This window comes from Durio zibethinus, chromosome 13 (genome assembly GCF_047325235.1).
Source record: "Durio zibethinus cultivar Kanyao isolate XHJ-2024 chromosome 13, ASM4732523v1, whole genome shotgun sequence".
Lineage (NCBI taxonomy): Eukaryota > Viridiplantae > Streptophyta > Magnoliopsida > Malvales > Malvaceae > Durio > Durio zibethinus.
In genome coordinates, this window is record NC_143174.1 from 16962973 (window position 1) to 16982888 (window position 19916).

The 19916-nt window shown below is 30.4% G+C and overlaps 1 pseudogene; it reads right to left on the bottom strand.

The window, feature by feature from the left end:
• Positions 1 to 13292: 13292 nt before the first annotated feature.
• Positions 13293 to 15059, bottom strand: LOC111304034 (uncharacterized; annotated as a pseudogene).
• Between the last annotated feature and the right edge of the window lie 4857 nt (positions 15060 to 19916).

The window sequence follows — 19916 nt, forward strand, 5'->3', positions numbered from 1 at the left end:
GTATAGGGATCCTCTTTATGGAAAAAGCATTGATACGGGCTTATCTCTTTAGACTATAATTAGGCTTAGATGTTGGTTTAGATGCTTATTTTTGTTCTCATTTGGACTTTGATTTTAAAAGTAATATGTAAGGCCTACTTCTATGAAGGCCCTTTAATAGTTTCTATTATATACTGTTAGAGGAGAGAGAAACTTGGATGTTGGTATTTTTTTTTTTATGTTCCAAGAATGCAGTTGTCAGAGGAAAAACAAGTTTAAAAGGGAGTATGGGTGTATGAGTTGGGTGTTCTGTTATGCAGATCAATTATTCTCTCTCTCTCTAATTTTTTTGTACTCCTTCTCTTCTTTTTTTCTTTTTTTTTTTTTTCTTTCTCGTCTATGTGATTGATTTTTCAGAAACTTCAAGTTTAGCACGTACCAAAAAACCTAACCTTAACTTTCCTTGTCGATTCCACCAAAATGAAATTAGGCAAACTGAGACTTGAGATGTCATATAATTGTAAAAGAATATGAGCAGTTTCTTGTAATAGAAAATAAATTCTTAGATTTTCCGTATCAAAAATATTTGATGAAAATTGCATATGGTTAGTGATTTCATCAAGGTTGGTCAGAAGAACTCGTAATGAGATTAGAAATCATTGACATTCTTGGGCAAACATTTGAAGTACTATTCAATACCTAAAAGTGAAGCTTTCCAAACATCCAATGTTGAAACCGAACGCTAACAGTGGCGTAATATAATGATAAAGCATTAGACTTTTATTTCTAGTTATAAGAGTTTAAATTTTTTATAACTTCAAGTATAAAAAAATTATTGAAACTGAACAAAAGGGCTCATTTGAAATTGATCTTCCACTAGCCTATGCTACAAAAGCATTAAATTCTGAAAGATCTGGTGAAATCCAGCTCTTCCCACAATTTTCTATTGACAGGTTACCTTCAACCCTGCAACTAAAGTCGACTAGCTAGAACCAAACCATTTAGGTAATCATTGGTTCGTCCGAAACATTTGGAAAGCTTCAAAGAATATAGGAGCAGCAATTCAGTACAGAAGGATCATATATACAGTGGAGAATTCTAGGGTCATTTTCATAGAGCCTGGAGTTTCTGTTTTAAGCTAGTGTGGTTTCAAGGTTGGAAGAAACCCTCAGCTTCAAAATCTCCAACCAAAAATGGAAGGAAACCTTTAGCTTAAACAAGAAATTTAAGGAAAGAGGGTTTTCTTTTTTTGACGAAAATGGGTTTTAACTTTTAGTAGAGCGAAGTTCTTATATTTATTTAATTTTTTAATTAATTTATCAGATGAGTTTTAATTAATTTTTCTTTTAAAAAGTAATTTACATGTAGGCATGTTATTTGATATATTATTTGTATTATTTGACAAAGACAATAGTCACTTGACAAAACTAAGGATGAGTGCATTGCATATCCGGGCTACATCTCTCGAAATCCTAAATTGTTAGGTCTTAAATAAATCAGATCTAAATAGTTAAACTAAAAAGGTGACTTCGGACAAAATTGATCATTTGGCCCATTTTCCCTCATCTACAACTTCTAGGAAGGACTGAGTTGACTTCGTCACCCATAATGTCCTAGAGCAAATAAAAAGGTATTGGTCTATGGCTGATTAATTGCATTTTGTCTGTTGGAGCAAGAAGACCGCAACTAAGGCAGGGATAATAAATAGCCCATCTTCGTGGAGAAAGAAATTGAGTAGGTAAACTTTCTAGCCAAGGCTGTCGAAATGATACAGTTCGACTATCTCTTTCACTTGATTAAGCCCATCTTTGTTTCTACTATGAAAAAGTGAAGATCAGCCCACTAATTTTTTTGCTGAACAGATCCAATGTAGAAAGCCCATGCTTATTTTCTTAGGTCTTTCTTCAATAGTAATCAGGACTATCGGCATAAGGTTTTAGTTCTATCTAAATGAGGCATTTTCATATAATATAATATCCAAATTGGTGATATTATATATATATATATACATACATATATATATATATATCTACTAATCATCAATGCTTTCCTTTAGCTTGATTTGATACATTTTTTCACTTTGAGGTTTCACTTTGAGCTCACCAGCTTTTTGTTTTTCTTAAGTTTTACTGAATTCATTAAAACTTACTTCATTTTTAAAAGGATAGATGATTTCATGTGTTTTAGCTAAAAATAATATCTAACAATTTTAAATTTTAAATTTTAACATTTGCAACTAATTAATTTTTGGATTAGTTAACATTTCATTAAAGTTGGTGTTAGGAAGCTGTTGGTTTAAAAGAGTTTATGTGTACAATCGTCCTTAACTAGGAAAGTATAAGGATAAAGAGTCTAAAGATAAATTAAAATTTTTAAAAAGAATCTCAACATTTGTATTTTTTTTTTTATCTTTGTTTTGTAGATTTTGGTTATTTTTAAATGCATGTTCGTTTGCTTAAATAAAATCCTAATTCCTAATAAATTAAAAAAAATCACAAAAGCTAGTATAATCATATTTTCCAACTGTAACTATAAAATCTTAATAGAAAATGACTATCTAAAAAACCCTTAATTTCTTTGAAGGGTCGTGTCAATAAGCATGAACCTATTAGAAAAATAATTTAATACAAGACTATAAGATACAATTTGTGAATACTTTATTGTCTTATGAACTTGTGAACTTTTTGTAGCCTTTTTATGAATAGTTAGAGTTGAGCAATTATGGACCTTCAAATACAAACAAAATGACTTTAAGGAATGCCATAAATGCCACTTTCCTTAAGGTTTATTTTACCCCAACTAGTTATAGTATACAAAAGAGTGAACTGAAATGTTTCCAAGATACAATAAAACTTTGTTTGTTTATACTCTGCAGTAGTATAATAAACCACTAAACACTCCTTAGTAGGAACAAAAATACCTTGTTTTTGCAAGTTTTTTATAGCAAACAATGCTAATGCAACTTGTTTTTAATTGAGAAAGTAATGAGAGAAAGAAAAGAGTAATTCAAGATTGAATTGGATGTTATACAAATGAACTCATATCAATTTTTATTTCTAGAGATTGAATCCTAAAGTTGTGACTTTTTTTATTGAATTGTTTCAACCAACAAACACCTCTTTTGATCAAAACATAACTCTTTGAATAATTACGAAGGTTTGATCAAAACATAACTCTTTGAAAATTATTGAGGTAATTATTTGTATGAATTATCATTATATGAAAAATCATGTTTTAATCCATAAAAAACTTTTCATTTTTTCTGAAAAATCAAGATTTTTGTACTGAGCATTCAGATATTTGTATAGGTATTCAAATACCCATTTGTGTTTTTGTTTCCAAATGCAAACCGAAAGTTGGCATTCAAATGCCTAAGCTAGATTATTCATTTCCTTTAAATAGAAAGGTAGTATTTGGATACCCTTTCAAGGGCATTTTGATGCGTTTACTAGAACTTCAAATCTAGCTCCTTATAACTTCCAAGCTTGTTCCAAAACCTTGGTTTCTTATTTCATTAATTAAGTAACACACTTATTTAATCAATCTTTCATATTTTAAAAATAATTTATAACATTCTCTACCATCTTCAAAATAGAGCTAAGCTCTAATACTTTAAAAAATTTTATGCATAAGTAAAGATATCATATAATCATGATTTCAAAATCTTTACTTAATAATAAAGAGTTGTTAAGTTAGTCAAATTGAATGGTAGATCTTAGATCTTTGAATCAACCAATTTATATGACTAGTCATGCATTAAAACAGCACATAAAATTTCAAATCCTGCCAACTACATAATTTAGTCTTTCTTTGACACAATTTCAATGGTCATGTGTCAAGTAAATTCATGAGTGCTTTCAGAGTTAAGTTTATACTCCTAAAAGTTGCATTACTTCCATTCATATAGGTGAACTCCAACAAGAGTGCAACCATATCAGCATTCCAACATTAAATTAACATGTTATAGAATCATTAAAAGTTAAACTCAACCTTTTCTCATATTGTTCAAGTACTTATTTACCTTAGAATGGTTTTAAAATTTTAAAATACTTATAGTCACATACAAATGATGTATTTTACTTATTAAAACTCAAAACTCAATGTACAATTAAGCGTTAAGTTGAGGTTTCATCATATGTGCTTTAATTTATGAACTTGAGTTCTAGTCTTATAGAAGTTTTCGACACCATATCTATTATGAGACCTTTTGAATTTTCACTTGACTTGACAAAATCAACAATGATCACCTCATCTTTTATGAGTTGTCTAACATAGCTACGTCTTAAATCTGTGTCTTAACTTTCCATTATACACTTGACTATATACTTTTGCAAGTGTAGTTTAACTATAAAAATGGATAGATATAAGTGACTTTGGTTTAGGCTATAAAAGAATTTTTTATAATAAATTCCTTAACCATTCTACTTTCTTACAAGTTGAAGCTAATACCCTAAATTCAAATGCTATAGTATAATCACTTATACAAGTTTGTTTCTTAGAGCCCCAAAAATTGCACCCCCACCAGTCATGAAAATTCATCTACTTGTAGATGAATGATCTTTCATATTGGTTATCCAACTTGCATCAGTGTATTCTTTAAAACTAAAGGTTCATTACAATAACAAATACTATAACCACAGTCTTTTTTAAGTATTTAAAGACTCTTGTAATAGCATTCTAATATAAATTATTTTGGTTGCTTGAATATCTATTAAGCTTATAATTGCATAGGTTATATCCAGTTTAGTGCAAGTCATTGCATACATTAGACAACCTATAATGTTTACATATTCACATTTTTCAATCTGCATCTCTTTATTTAGAGTTAATTTTAAATTAAGATAAAAAGGTGTTGTGACTATTGCACCATTAAAATGATCAAACTTCTTAAGAATCTTCTCAATATAATGTGATTGTAACAAAGATATATTAAAATTTTCTCTAATAATCTTGATTCCCAAAATCACATTTACAACACCCATGTCTTTCATAAAAAGTTGCTGGAAAAAACTTTTTAGTAATTTCAACTTATTCCAAGTCTGTATCAAAATATCATCAAACTTTTGATACCATTGCTTAGGACTTTGTTTAAGTTCATATAAAGATTTAATTAATTTATATACTTTCTTTCCTGACCTGGAAGTATAAAATCTTTCAGTTGTTTCATATAAAGTTTTTCATATAATTCACCATTTAATAATGTTGTTTCAACTTCCATTTGATGAATTACAAGTTTATAAATGAAAGTCAATGCTATAAACATCATTATTGTAGTAATTCTTATTGCTGATGCATAGATATCAAAATAATCAATACAATACTTTTGTGTAAATCATTTAGCAACAAGTCTTGGTTTGAACTTGTCATAGTTCCATCAACTTTCATTTTCTTTTTAAAAATCTATTTGCAACCTATAGGTTTGCAACCAGAAAGTAGATCAACTAAGATCTATGTATTATTCCCTGTTATAAAATCCATTTCATCATTTATAACTTCTTTTCAAAAAATTACATCTTGAGACTTCATTGTCTTTTCAAAGGTCTTAGGGTCCAACTTCATATTAAAAATATATTCAATATGTTTGTTGATTGTTTCTCTTGTTCTTTCAACTAGAAACATGTAAAATTTTAGCCCAAATGTTTTAACCTTTCTTACTCTTTTATTTGTTCTAAAAATAAGATTATCTTTATTTTTTTTTCAATCGAAGTTTCCTTTCTTTCATATTTTGAGCTATTTAGAGCAATTTTTTTATAATTAAATTCTAGTTTGAATCTATATTTATCAAAGATAGCATTTTTAGATTTAATTACCGTATTAATAAGTATTAAGTGTTTTAGTTCTATCACTATGAATCTATATGCAATGTTATGTTAGGCATAGCCAATGACTATACATTTAATTCCCTTTCAACTAATTTCTGTGTTTTGGTTTAGGAACCCTTACTATTGCTCTATAACCTCATACTTTAAAATAATTTAAGTTAGACTTATTTTTCTTCCATAGTTCATATAGGGTCAACTTCTTACTTCTATTAAGAACTTTATTTTGAATAAGGCATGAAATTAATAGTGCCTCACTCCAAAAACATTGTCCTTAACCAAGTATGATAATAATGCATTAACCATTTCGATTAATGACATTTTTTCTTTCATCCTCATCATTTGGTTGTTGACTGTAAGATAGTGTAACTTTATGAATAATTTCATTATACTCAAGATAGTTAAGATTAAAATATTTACCTTTATTTACAGTTTTTAAAGTCATAATCTTAGAATTATAGTGCAATTTTACTTCATTTAAGTAAACATAGTAATATCTTAAATAGTCATTTATGAAAGTTACAAAGTACTTTTACCACCTATTGAAGGAATAAGATGTAAATCGCATACAAAACTATGTATTAATTCTTAGATTTTAGAACTTTTTTTCAACTTTATGAAAAGCTTTTCTAGTTATATTACTAAGCATACATGTTCTACATTTTTCATCATTCTTTCTAACACTTAGAATTAAATTTGATTTAAACATTGCTTTCATTCTATTATAATGAGCATGTCCTAGTTTATAATGCTAGATATCAAAAGAATCAAATACGTAAGCAAAATAATTTTCTTATTATTGATCATAATAAGGGATACATTGAGTTTAAACATGCCATTATAGGCATAACCCTTTCCCGTTAATATGCTACCCTTAGACAATATAAACTTGTCTCTTTCAAAGACAAACTTGAAACCATGTTTATTTAGTAAGCTAAAGGATACAAGATTTTTCCTAACTTTTGGGACTTACAAAACATTGATAATTGTTAATGTTTTATCCATGTAAATTTCAAATCAATTGATCTTTTTCTTTGATTTTTGTTGTTGAAGAGTTTCTCATGTATAGCACATTGCCTTCATTTTTCTTTTGAAAATATCTAAACAAGGCTTTGTTCGTGCAAACATGTTGTGTGGCATTGGAATCAATCCATCAAGCCTAATTGTCTTTTAAGACGTTGATTTCAAAAATTGTAGTAACAAAGTTATCTTTGGTTGCATTAGGGCTTTTTTCTCTTTTTGATTGTGGGGCAATCCTTTTGAAGTGATCTTGTTTCCCATAATGGAAACATGTACCTTTAATTTTTTTGAATTTCTTGAACTTTGGTGAGAGTTTTTTTTTTCTTTGTGGATATGGATGGTTTAACATCTCCCACTATATTAACCTTGGAAAAACTAGCTTTCATTTCTTTGTCATTTTCCTTGTGATATTTCTTTTTTAATCGAAGATGACTTGCGAGCTCTTTAAAATTAACATATTTTCTTTTTATGTTTCAATGTTTTCTTGAAGTCCTTCCATGATGATGGAAGCTTGTCAATTATAAATGACACAACAAATGTTTCATCTGTCTCTATCTTGTTTTATTTAAACTTATTGAAGATAGTTTCAATTTCAAGAAATTTATCCATGACAAGTTTAGAATTTGTCATCTTATACATGTTTTATTTTGAAAATAGGAACTCCTTAGATGTAGAAAATTTTTTTTATGTACCTTACATCTAACTTATCTCACTTTTCTTTTGCCAATGTGCATGTAATATAGGTATCAAATAGAGAATCGGACATATCATTTAAAATGCAACCCATGCATGTATAAACATCATTCTCATTTTTGTCTCGTGTGAGTTTCATTGCGATTTAATCCTTTTTCTCTATAAGTCTTGAATTAGTAAGAACATGTGTAATCTTCAATATAATGAGAAGGATATGTATCTTATGTTACCACCTTAGGAAGTTACCTCTATCAAACCATTCTAAAATATGGAAGTTGATTGTCATCTTTTTTGTGGAATTGAACTTGTCCATATTGCTTGGACATAAGCCTTAAGATTGCTAGAAAAATAATGTAATACAATGCTATAAGATGCAACTTGTGAATACTTAATTATTTTGTGAACTTGTGAACATCTTGTAGCCTCTTTGTAAATAATTAGAGTTAAGCAATTATGGACCTTTAAACATGAACAAAATGATTTCAAGGTTTGCTATAAATGCCACTTTTATGAAGGCTTGTTTCGTTCCAACTAGTTATAGTGTGCAAAAAGGGTGAACTAAAATATCTCCAAAATATAGTAAAACCTTGGTTGTTTATACTTTGCATGAGTATAACAAACCATTAAACACTCATTGGTAGAAATGGAAATGCCTTGTCTTTGCAAGGTTTTTTTATCGTAAACAATGCTAAAACAACTTGTTTTTAAATGAGAAAGTAATGGGAGAAAGAAGAGAATAATTTAGAATTGAATTGGATGTTGTAGAAATGAACTCACGTTAATATCTATTTATAAAGATCGAATTCTAAAGTTGTGACTCTTTGATTAATTTGTTTCAATCAACAAACATTTCTTTTGATCAAAATACACTTCTTTGAATAAAAGATCATGCTTTAATCTATAAGAAAAAACCTTTCATTCTTTCTAAAAAATCATAACTTTCATACTAAGCTTTCGGAAACCTTCTATAGATATTCGAATACCCTTTTGTATTTTTGCTTCCAGAATGCAAACAAAAAGTCAGCACTCGAATGTCTACATGAGGGCATTCGAATTTCCATCAAATAGAATTTTAGCATTTAAATGCCTTGGATAGGATATTCGAATGCTTAAACTATATTATCCATTTCCTTCAAATAGAAAGGTAGTATTTAGATATCTTTCTATGGGCATTTGGATGCCTTAGCTAAAACTCAAATCTATTGGAATAATTTTCAAAATAGTGAAAGTTGATTAAGTATAAGACTTAATCACGTATTATGAGAAATCAAAGTTATGGTATTTCGAAACATGTTTGAGCTGAAAAAAGTGAAGTTGAGCTAAAAGTATTTGCATGTCATCATATGGCATTCCAATACTAGATTTCTATTTAAAAGTATTTGAATACCTTACTAGGGCATTTGAATGGCCACTCACTATTTCAGGTTATTTAATAGAAAATCACTAAAGCATTTGAATACCCATGAAGGGCATTCAAATATAACCATACTGTTCGGCCAAAAAGTGTGATTTTGTAAAATAATTTCTTTTGGTGTGAGATATACTATTTTATACATGATCTTTCACTATCAGAAAGGTGAATAATTATGTCCATAATTTCTCATAAAGGTGTGATTTAGTTTAAAGTTGTGCCTTCCAAGTTGAATGACACAAATAAAGAATCACAACGCTTCTCTTTGATTTCTATAAATAGAGATGGCTAGACGATACATTTGCATATCCAAAATTTTATTAAACTCTCTTTCAAATTCTATCTTCCCCACTCTCAAAGTAGTAAAAAGTCATTAAAACTTTGTTTGCTATAGAAAACACAAGCTTTAAAATAGTATCTCCATTCTGTGTAAGGTTGTTTAGTGGTTTGAACTTCATTGGTGCAAAGCGAGTTCAAACATTAGCTACATTATATCTTATAGGCTATTTCGGTTTTTCTTTTGCATGTCAAGATTTGATGGGGGCAAAATAAGTCTAAAAGAAAATGTTTTTCAAACACGCCTTGTTGCCGGTTGTTTATAATCATTTGGTGCAACTCTCCATTGGTGCTATATTGTTCTACATTGCAAAAGGACTACTTCAACAAGTAGAGAGGAAGACCTCGGAGCCTTGATATCACATTAATTTTCTAACAACAAAATCTAGCTCCTTTTAGCTTTCAAGTTTGTTCCAAAACCTTGATTTCTTATTTCATTAATTAACAAACTTATTTAATCAATATTTCAATTTTTAAAAAAATTTCTAAAAGAATCCTACCAAGGATTTTACTGGTTCCACGCTTCAAAGTCTTTGCAGCAAGACAAACACAATATATATATATATATATATATATATCTTTAGTAACGCTTGAAAGCTACTGTCAATACATATTAACTTTTAAGATGATGTGCATTGGCTAACTTTATTTGTGTTCGACTAATTTTACGATGCGTTGTTCTTTGTCCAATTTATTTATTTATTTTTAAATTTTTGTACCAGAATACTTGGTATATATGTTTGCTGTGTCTGTTGCTTCGAACTTTCAACTACCGTAATATGGTCTGGTTGGTGTATTATGGATCGCTTAAGTTGGTAAGTTGGCATAGGGAAGAAAAAAGATAGGAAAATGGATGATATGGATGGCAGCAAAATTGATGGCTATGGCTGTCCTAATTGCTTGTCCACAGTTGGTATTGGATAAACTTAAGCATGATAATCTATTGTGATTACTTGCATAAATTGATTACAATAAACTTTTAATTCACGTGAAATATTGATAAAAAAAATGTTATTGTAACAGTCAAGAATTAGTCTTATGTCACTCATTAATTCAAGTAGCAATACATATCTTAATAACATATTGTAAATGTAGATTTTACAAAAAAAAAAAAAAAATCCAACTGATTCAGGGTAAAATAGTCAGATTGAGATAAAATTTTTGAAACTTACAAAGTTGTCCTTTGTTGTATGCGTTTCAAATAAAATCAGATTTTGTCAAGAAAATACTTTCAATATATTTGTTTTCTGATAGGCGTGAGGAATAAACAAAATATGTAGCAAAAATACTGTCTCGTATCAAATGCAAACTTTCAACCGTGCCAAATAACAAAACAGTGCCAAGTCCTCCATCATTTTCCTTTCTATTTCTTACCTTTTTGTCTATTTTTTTTTCCCTTTTTTCCTCTCATTTGAAGCTTCATTCTCTTGCCGTGTGAGCCATGGGTTTTGAGTCCCATTTATCTCATCATTTTTTCTCTCTTTTTGTTATCCCTAATTTTCCATTTCCTTTAAAATATCTTATCCACTTTTCATTCACTATTATCTAATAAACCCTAAAATATTTATATAGCCTATAACTAATAAAGATACCGCCTTTAATGTCCTCAGAAGGACATGCGTGGACAATATAAGTGTCATACAGTTCAGTTTCTATTAATAATAGATGAATCGAATGGCAAATAAACAAATGGGGGTATTCTAATAATTTAACATGTAATTACCTTTTATATAGTTATAGTTAGATTATATATAATAGAATTCTTTAAAAAAAATACATGTGTCAAGTTCTTATGAAGCAAATAATTAGGGTATTATAATAATTTAATATGCAGTTAATTCAATATGTAATTTAATATGGGTCGTGTAGTAATTTAAAAAAATAACAAACTCAAATTTTCATGAAATAATAGTAAATTGTATTTTAATAATTTAATGTACAATTAATTTTATATTATGTGAAAATTTAAAAAAAAAAGTTTATATACACCTTCTGTGATATACGACTTTTTCACTTATATTAACGTAGAATTCTTTTTTTTCATTTATAATTTTGTGATTCATTTCTCTTCTAGAAAAGGGTAACAACATTAAAAATTAAGTACAATTTATTGAAATTCCAAAATTACCTTTACTTTTATATTTTAACTCTGTTACCCTTTTGGTAATGGAAGTGAATCACAGGGCTATAAATGTAAAAAAAAAAAAAAAAATTCATAAGGGGTGCAAATGAGAAAGTCACAAATTACATGAGGTATATGTGAAGCTTATCCTCAAATTTAGTATGTAATTTAACATAAGTATAATAGTAATTTTCAAATAAAATATTACATGTCAAACTTTTATAAAATAATAATAAAAATATTTTTGTAATTTAATATGTAATTATTTTATATTATATTAAAATATAATATATAATTTAATAAAAATATTATAATAATTTTGAAACAAAATTCTCACGTCAAATGCTCAGAAACAATGAAAATGATATTTTAATAATTTTATATATACTTAATTTTATATTATATATAAATATAAATATGTGGATGTCAGTTGACTCCAGCCCGGCTACGCTTTAGAATCTAAACAGAAGTTGGCAAACTACTTGCATCCAAATCCAATACCTTTTTTTTTTTTATCCCCCAAGGCCTCTTCCCAAAACAGGTACATCCCTGGTTTTCCAACCTGAACCTGCGGGCTCTTACTCCCATCAACACTTTTAGAACTAGTATTATATTTTGTTCAAAAGTCCCAAATACATGGAGTTCTAAAGTAGAAAATAGTTTCTTTTTTCTTTTTTTTTTTTTTGTTTTTGGATCAAAGTAGAATCTGCAGTACACGTTTGAGGTCAGTTGGAAACTAGCACCACTATGATATTGTTGATGTTTCCAACAGCTGGCGGGTGTGGCAAACAGAACTTAAAAAACAACAAAAAGGCAACATTTATTACTAAAATATTAGGATGCTCCCATGTTGTTTAGATTTTTTTGGTATATAGTTATCTGAAAATAGAGCAAGACATTACAGTTATTAAAACTTAAATTTTTAAATTTATTAAATATTAATTTTTAAGAGATTATATGAATCATTTGATCTGAGTTTTTTAAGTTCAATGATTAATACTTTATACTATGACATCTCTTTCTTCAAAAGAAGAAAAAAAAAAAAATACTTGGGTGGTTGTAGATTCTGATCTTATAAATGCAGATATGGTACCATCCAACCAAAGTGGAGGTAGGCTTTGCCCTCAAACCAGAAAAGGGCAATAATCAAAATATTAGGAGTGCCAAATCAACTAACCAAAAGCTGAAGAAAAACATTTATAAAAGGATAAAATTTTCGCACCAATACTTAGAAGTATGAAACAAGTGACTACTTAAACAAAACTTTGTTCCTTTTCTATTTACAATTGAAACTCGCACGCATAAGTTAAAATCGCAGACAATGTGGAGATGAACTCATGCCTAATTCCGAGTCCCCAACAAAGACCAAAGCAATTTAAGAAAACAGAATCCTTTTTAGGGAGAAGAATCTATGGTCAGATATTCGCTAGATCGATTGGGTTTCTACAAACAAAGGCAACAGATAGAAAAACAGTCATGTGGTCAGACAGTCAACCACGACACAATTTGGCCATTTCCCATCACCTTCCGTGCCGTTGTCGATCAAGTACGACATTGCTATGTTCCTCAACATTCTCAAAATTAAAGGTAACAGAAACAGACCGCCGTAGTAACTTCCAGTTTCAGAGATCCAAGATAAGGTCAACCTTATGGACGGTTGCATGGCTGGTGATAGGATCCAAACCTTAAAGTTTTTACACACATCCAAGAAAGCTCATGAAAAACAAACAAGACACACCCTCAACATGCATCTTGGCCTATGGTGGAAACTAGGAAATTTCGCATTACAACTGCTGTTCCAATCAAAATCAAACAGCTAAAGGCAGACATAGAGGTAAAATGAGTGGAAAAGGGGAGAAGGTATACAGCAATTAAAGCAATGAACAAAGAATGATGCACAATAGAAGCAAAATTAAGGAACAGTTGCTTCTGCTCATTCAATCTGTATGGCATCTTTGATTACAAACAAGGCAACAGGATTATCAAATTTACCACTACAAAGTTACAAAGAAACAATTACAACGATTTTCAGATAAACTAGAAAATAAATAAAGAGATAGAAATTGGTAAATTTTGAATCTTGTTGAGAGAAGGGGGGAAAGGTTAGATCTATCTATGTATACATTTATCTCTCTCTATAATTACTTTCTCCTACGGTAACTTGCTTATTGTACTATGCTCAAGAACAAATGGGTTAGTGAGAAATAGAATGGCGACAATATCAACAAAACATTAAGAGGATTGTAGGAGAGCGCCAAGACAGGAAAAATCTTCACTTTGTCCAAGCATAGACAAGCAAAGAGAAGCCAGTAGGAGCACTTAACTCATTCTCCTCCACGCTTGTCCACTCCATTACGGAAGAGCTGCCTCCTGAAGAAGCTGAAGACAGATATTGAAGAAGAGGATGACCTTCTAGTAGTCCTCAACAAGCTTTTCCTCATTTTTTTCCACTCAATACCATTCATGCCAAAACTGCATGAACTTTGCTGCCACAAAACGACCCCGTTCTTCTCGTTGAAAGGACCCACTACTTCTTCAACTCCGTCCTGTTGATGTTCTCCTTCAAGAATTTCAGAGCCTTCATTCTCAAACTTAAACATGAAAACTGCATGCCCATTGTCCAAATCCTGATCAAACAACCAGTTATACACGTCCCATGAGACTTGTATTGAGACCCCATCTACTTCAATCCTCTCATTGCCTCTAAATTTCCATTTAAGTGGCTTTATTTGCAAAACCCTTTTGTTATCAACGCTAAAACACAGCTTAGAATCCTCGTTTACCCTACAATTAATCAATATTTCCCTTCTTTTACCTCCAAACCTAGCTTTTGTGTTGTACACTTTGTTGCCAAATACGTGTTCTCTTCTCAAAACAAGAGCTTGGCTTCTTCCAGGCTTCTGAGCCCTACTTCTGGCATAAGCTTCTTAGCTAGAATCACCAACAAGAAGCGTCATTTCTCCATCAAAAATAACAGCAATATAGAATCCAGAGTCGAGTTCAGGCCTAAATCCGAACTTGGCCCTGGAAAGGTCCCAGAAAACTTGGACGTTAGGGACTGCGGCGCTACTCAGTTTTTTAAATCCATGATTCTTCCAAAAAAGAAAGGGTTTGATATGGAGATGAAAATGGAGGGCGGAGAAGGAAAGGGAGATAGGGAGAGAGAGAGAGGGAAAGAGGGAGAGTAGTGAGAGGCAGGGTGGAGGTGAAGGTGGAGAGAGTGGCCGAGGAAGGTGCGGGACCAGGTGAGGGAAAAAAGGCCTAGATTTGTGTGGTAGAGACTTGTAGCAAGGTTAGTTTTAACTGAGCTTCGTGATGGCGGCGGCGGCGACGGCAGTGCTGAGTGCTCGTTGTCTGCGGTGGCGGTGGGGTGGAAGCAAGAAGGGAAGGAGGAAAGGTGGTGGCGTTGAAGGGACATTTTTTGTTGGTTTGAGATTTGTGTGATACGAGGTTTCAGCTTTCAAGGGTTATGGGGCTAAAAGGATGAGTTTTTTTTTTTTTTGCCAGTAAAGGATGGGGATTTTAACGGGTCGAGACTTGAGACAAACATAACAAGAAGACAAAGAGCGAGACTTTCCCCTCTGAAAATTTAATATGACTTCAAATTTTCTTTCTTCTTCTATTTTCTTTTTAAATGACAACAAGAGAGAAAATCTTAATCAAATAAAAAAAATAGTAATTACCGAAATGAGACGTCTGTAAGTCTCATTAAAAATATAAATAAGTAAAAAGAAGAGAGAAAGAAAGGCTTACCTAAATAAAGGCACAGGAAAAGGAAAAAAAGAAAAAAAAGGCAGGAAGACCATTGGCTTTTTTCAGCAACTTTCCTTACATTCGCATCTTTCATTTAGAGTCGTATAAATATGAATTCTGATTCACAACATAATTGATAACAAATTTACTTTTGATCATTTTAAATACCATATAATAATATTATAAAATAATTTTAAATATAATATAATATTGTAAGCATAATTCAAAATTATTATGTGAATATTAAAATACCGTAGTCAAAGAATTTAATTGACATATTTATTTAGACAGTAATAATTGATAAGTGGAAATGATTATAGTTTTTTGAAGAGATTAGATCTTTTTATTCATTCTTTCCTTATTAGTGGCTCTCAATTGATAGATATTATTAATTAAAAGTGTCGAGAGGATATACAACTGCTAAATCATACTTATGTGATAAGATGCATAAAGTTCACATTTAAGTGATCACATTAAATTATTTGGATTTTTATAATTATCTTGTATTAGAACTAAACTTATCAACCAATTTTATTAAACATTAAAATCATCAATTAATAGTAGCCCATATTATAAAAAAATTCTAATAGATATGATAAAAAATATGAAAAGTTATATGATTTTAAGTTTTAATAAAAATTATATTTAAGTTTGATAAAAAAAAAAAAAGCATTTTGTGTTTGAAATGTGGACATGAATTATGATAAAATAATTTTTATATTTTATATATATTTAATATGAAATAAATAAATACAAATACATAAACTATAAAATCAAAACAAAACAAATATGTAAAATAAAAACAGGAAGTATTATACACATGAATGAGCTCATGGTAAGATCTATGAAATGCCATTCAAATGGTAACATTAATATATATAACAAAGTATTTAGTGGTAAAAACTTGTAAGTGGTTAACAACTAATAAAGTTTCTTTAAGTTTTGATGCCAGTACTTTCACTGTAAAGAGTGAATCAGTAAAATTAAAAGAGCCTTTTTTTTTTATATTTGGTTCAAGCTGAGATGGTGTGCCCGACTTTATTTTTCGAAGTTGACCTCAACATTACCAAGATATTATCCTATTCGACAAATGTGTGAACATGCTAAAATGTCTCAAAAACATTGGAAGCACGACAGCCAAGTCAGCACAGGTCGTCCCACTTTAGACCAACCATTGATCTATTCGACTAAGTCTTTCCAACTCAATCACTCCCTCTTACAAATGTAAATATCCCCTATCTCTTCTAGGTAAGGGAACTGAATCACAAGAAATCCCCATTTAGCATTTTTTTCCTCTCTTATCTCTCTTTTGCTATTTTTTTTTCAAACACTAACTTGAGTGTTGAAACACAAACATTGGAGACACCTTTAGCCTTTGCTTCTAACTAACCTCTATCTTATGATTTTAGGTAAAAACACATTTTATTAGGCAAGTTCACTAGGCCACCTAGAAAAAAAACCACTAAAAGAAAGGGATAATCCTACTGTGGTTGGGATTGACACCCAGCTCAACCATCTAAACTTGATTAACCTATGCAGATTACACCTACCATGGAGAAATTCAAAGCTCTGACCTAACAGCCTTAATCCTTAAGGAGTTAATGCAAAACATAACCTTTCCCAGACCTTGAAAGAACCAATAGCAACTGCCTAAAGAAATTCACAAACCTAAAAATAGTTAACCTATGACTATAATAAGGCCAGCTCATCTATCTTGGAAAAAAAAACCCCATAAGGCTGTTACTTGACTGACACCAAAACATAAACCACAACCTTAACTCCAAAAAAATCTAAAAGCTCGGCTAAAGGTAATGAAAAAGAGCTTAAAAACAAAGCTTCCACCTTTAATGATGAACTTGAGTTCTTGGAAACTTTTTTATCCACCAAAGATATTGATCGAGCTATGCCTTTTAAAGGATTTGAAATGCCAACTATTGAAACTTATGATGGCAAGTCTGACCTCTTTAATTATCTTGAATTTTTCAAGATAAACATGTTAATATAAAGAGTTGACGAGCTGTTAATATGTAAAAATTTTGCTACCATGCTCAAAAGGGTTGATTGGTCCTAGTGTACTAGCCTTAAACCCCAATCAATTTTTGCCTTTAAATAGCTCAAACATTTTTTTAACTCATTTTTTCAGTAGCCGATGAACCAAGAAAACTACCTTAAGCCTGATGTACATTTATCAATGGCACCAAAAATCATTAAAGGAACATGTGATGTGTTTTAACGTTGAAGCTCTTTAAGTCTAAGACTTAGAGCATGCCATTGCTGTAGTTGCCTTCACTAATAGGCTTGACAAAAAAGAATACCATTTCAAGCTCTTTCTAGAACACCTTAAAACCTTGGTCGACCAATGCTAAAGCTATAATGAAAAATGGTCGAGGTAAAATAGGGACTTCCCCTATTTTAGTAGGAAAAGAGCCAAGAAAGTCGACAATCCCCTAAGAGGAAAAAGATCTATATAATGGTACCTTAAGATGAAAAGTTTGAACAAGAGATACAATAACTACACTACACTAAATACCTTTCAATAAAAGATTCGAATGCAGATTGTAAGGAACCCCTATCTTAAATGACTTAAACCACTGAGACAGAATAACAAAAAAGACTTGAACAATAGGTTTGCTTTCTACAATGTTCACAACCACACAATCGAGAAGCGTATTAATTTAAAGAATAAGATTGAAGAATTAATAAAGAGAGGTTAGCTAGAAAGTTTATTGAAATAGAAGATAGAGGCAAGATAGAGAACATTTTTTAAATAAAAAAAATGAAAAAGTGACTAAAAAGAGAGTTTGATGACCATTAAATCGAGGTGATAGAAACAATAGACGGTAAAGACAAAATAAGTAAAGAAACAAAATCGACAACTAACTTGTGGCTAAAGTTGTTAATGTTATAACTAGAAGACACTCGGTATTGACCAAAAAATAGTTTAATCAAAGGAAAGTCATGATAATAGGATCAACAGCTAAGAAGTTAAAGATTTGGAAAGATGAATTAATCTATTTTAGCTTGAAAGATTTTATAGATATCCAATTCCCTCGTGATGATACTATAGTGATTACTGTAGTTGTTTACAACCATATGATTAAAAATATTATCTTTGACAATAAGAGTTTAACCGACTTGCTATACTATTCCACAATAAAGAGAATAGGGATCCTTGAAGCAAGTTGAGGTTAGTCTTAACCACCTTTGTAAGGTTTCGGAATGAGCAAGTTCTGGTTAAGGGGAGTATAAAGTTACCAATCATGATGGGAATAAACTCGAGAACTATCACCTTAGTTATTGACTTTATGGTAGTAAATGTACCTTCTACATATAATATGATTTTGAGAAGGCCAAGCCAGACATTACTAAAAGTTATAGGGTTTGCTCAGCACTTTAAAGTTAAATTTTCTATTCCTCACAGGATAGGAGATGTCAAAAGAGACCAGTTATTAAAAAGCCAAGGTTGTGTAACAAAATTAAAAAAAAAAAAACTAGGATCCTAGTAGTGTAAGGTTCAATAAGCCAAAAGTAGCTATTAGAAATTCATATATCAAAATTCTGAAAGAAGGGAAGGATGAAGGTAAGAGTAGGAACTCAAGCAAAATGAAAAGAATGAGAGAATTTAAAAATTTTTCTTTTTGAATTTCAAGGCTTTTAAGCCATTTGCAAAGCTGAGCTTAAAGGCAAGCTATTAAGTTGTTAATCGAAACTGTGTTGATAACCTAGGTTTGTGTACCAAATAATGTCATTTTTGAATTTGATAAATATGATTACGATTTTTTCACTATTTTTATGATCAGATTACCATGAATAACTTGTTATATCTATAAATATGCATAAATAATTTTTATGAATCATCTGTGTCATACGGTTTTGAGGACTACTAGATAAATTTAAAAATAAAAAATAATTACCATCAATCTTTTTTGGTTAGGTGCGATTGATCACTTATTAAAACTTACATTCTTAACAAAATCTTAAAATTGATTAAAACTTTTATAAAAAAGATAATTTTGGGTTTGCAAAGATAGTTTAGATTTGAGAGTCAGTTAAAGGGCTTATGAATGCTATGCACCAGGACTAGGAGATATAGGTATTGAATGACCGTGCTGGGGGCTCTAGAGTGGGCAAGGTGCTTGGGTTAAGTTGGGGCAGTGGTTAAATTTTGTCGTGGAGTAGTTCTTGGGGCTATAGAGTTAGGGCTTAGAGAGTCTATATTGGGCAAAGACTAGACAGTTTGGAGAAAGCTGGTGCTTGATGTTGTATGGGTGTAGAGTAGTTGCTGGGCCTATAGAGCTAGTCAAACAAAGTTTAGTGAATTCAAGGGTGGAGATGGGTGTTGGCCCCCTTATGTCTCTTTTCTTCTCTGGTTTTTATTGGTCCATTGTAATAACCTTCCAAAATTTTCAATATACAAGGTAATGGAGCATAGCATTAGGCAATTTCACTTGTTATAGTCCTGCAATAATGATGGCAGTGAAATAAAGCAGTGGTTATTGGCAGAGGGTAGGGTAGTTTTATTGTCTTTTGTTACCTTTTTTGTAATTTAATTTTAATTGATCATCTTTTTTGTAATTAATTAATTTTTATTTTATATATTTTTTGATTAATTTTAATCCTAAACGATAAAAAAATAATAAATTAAAATGATTAATCCAAAATAAGCTCGAATAAATCATTTTCAATTTAATACTTAAACTGCCTCAAATTAGAACATACAAATTAAACGTAAAAATTGAACATATTTGAATTGATTTAGACAAAATTGAGTGTCTACAATTAC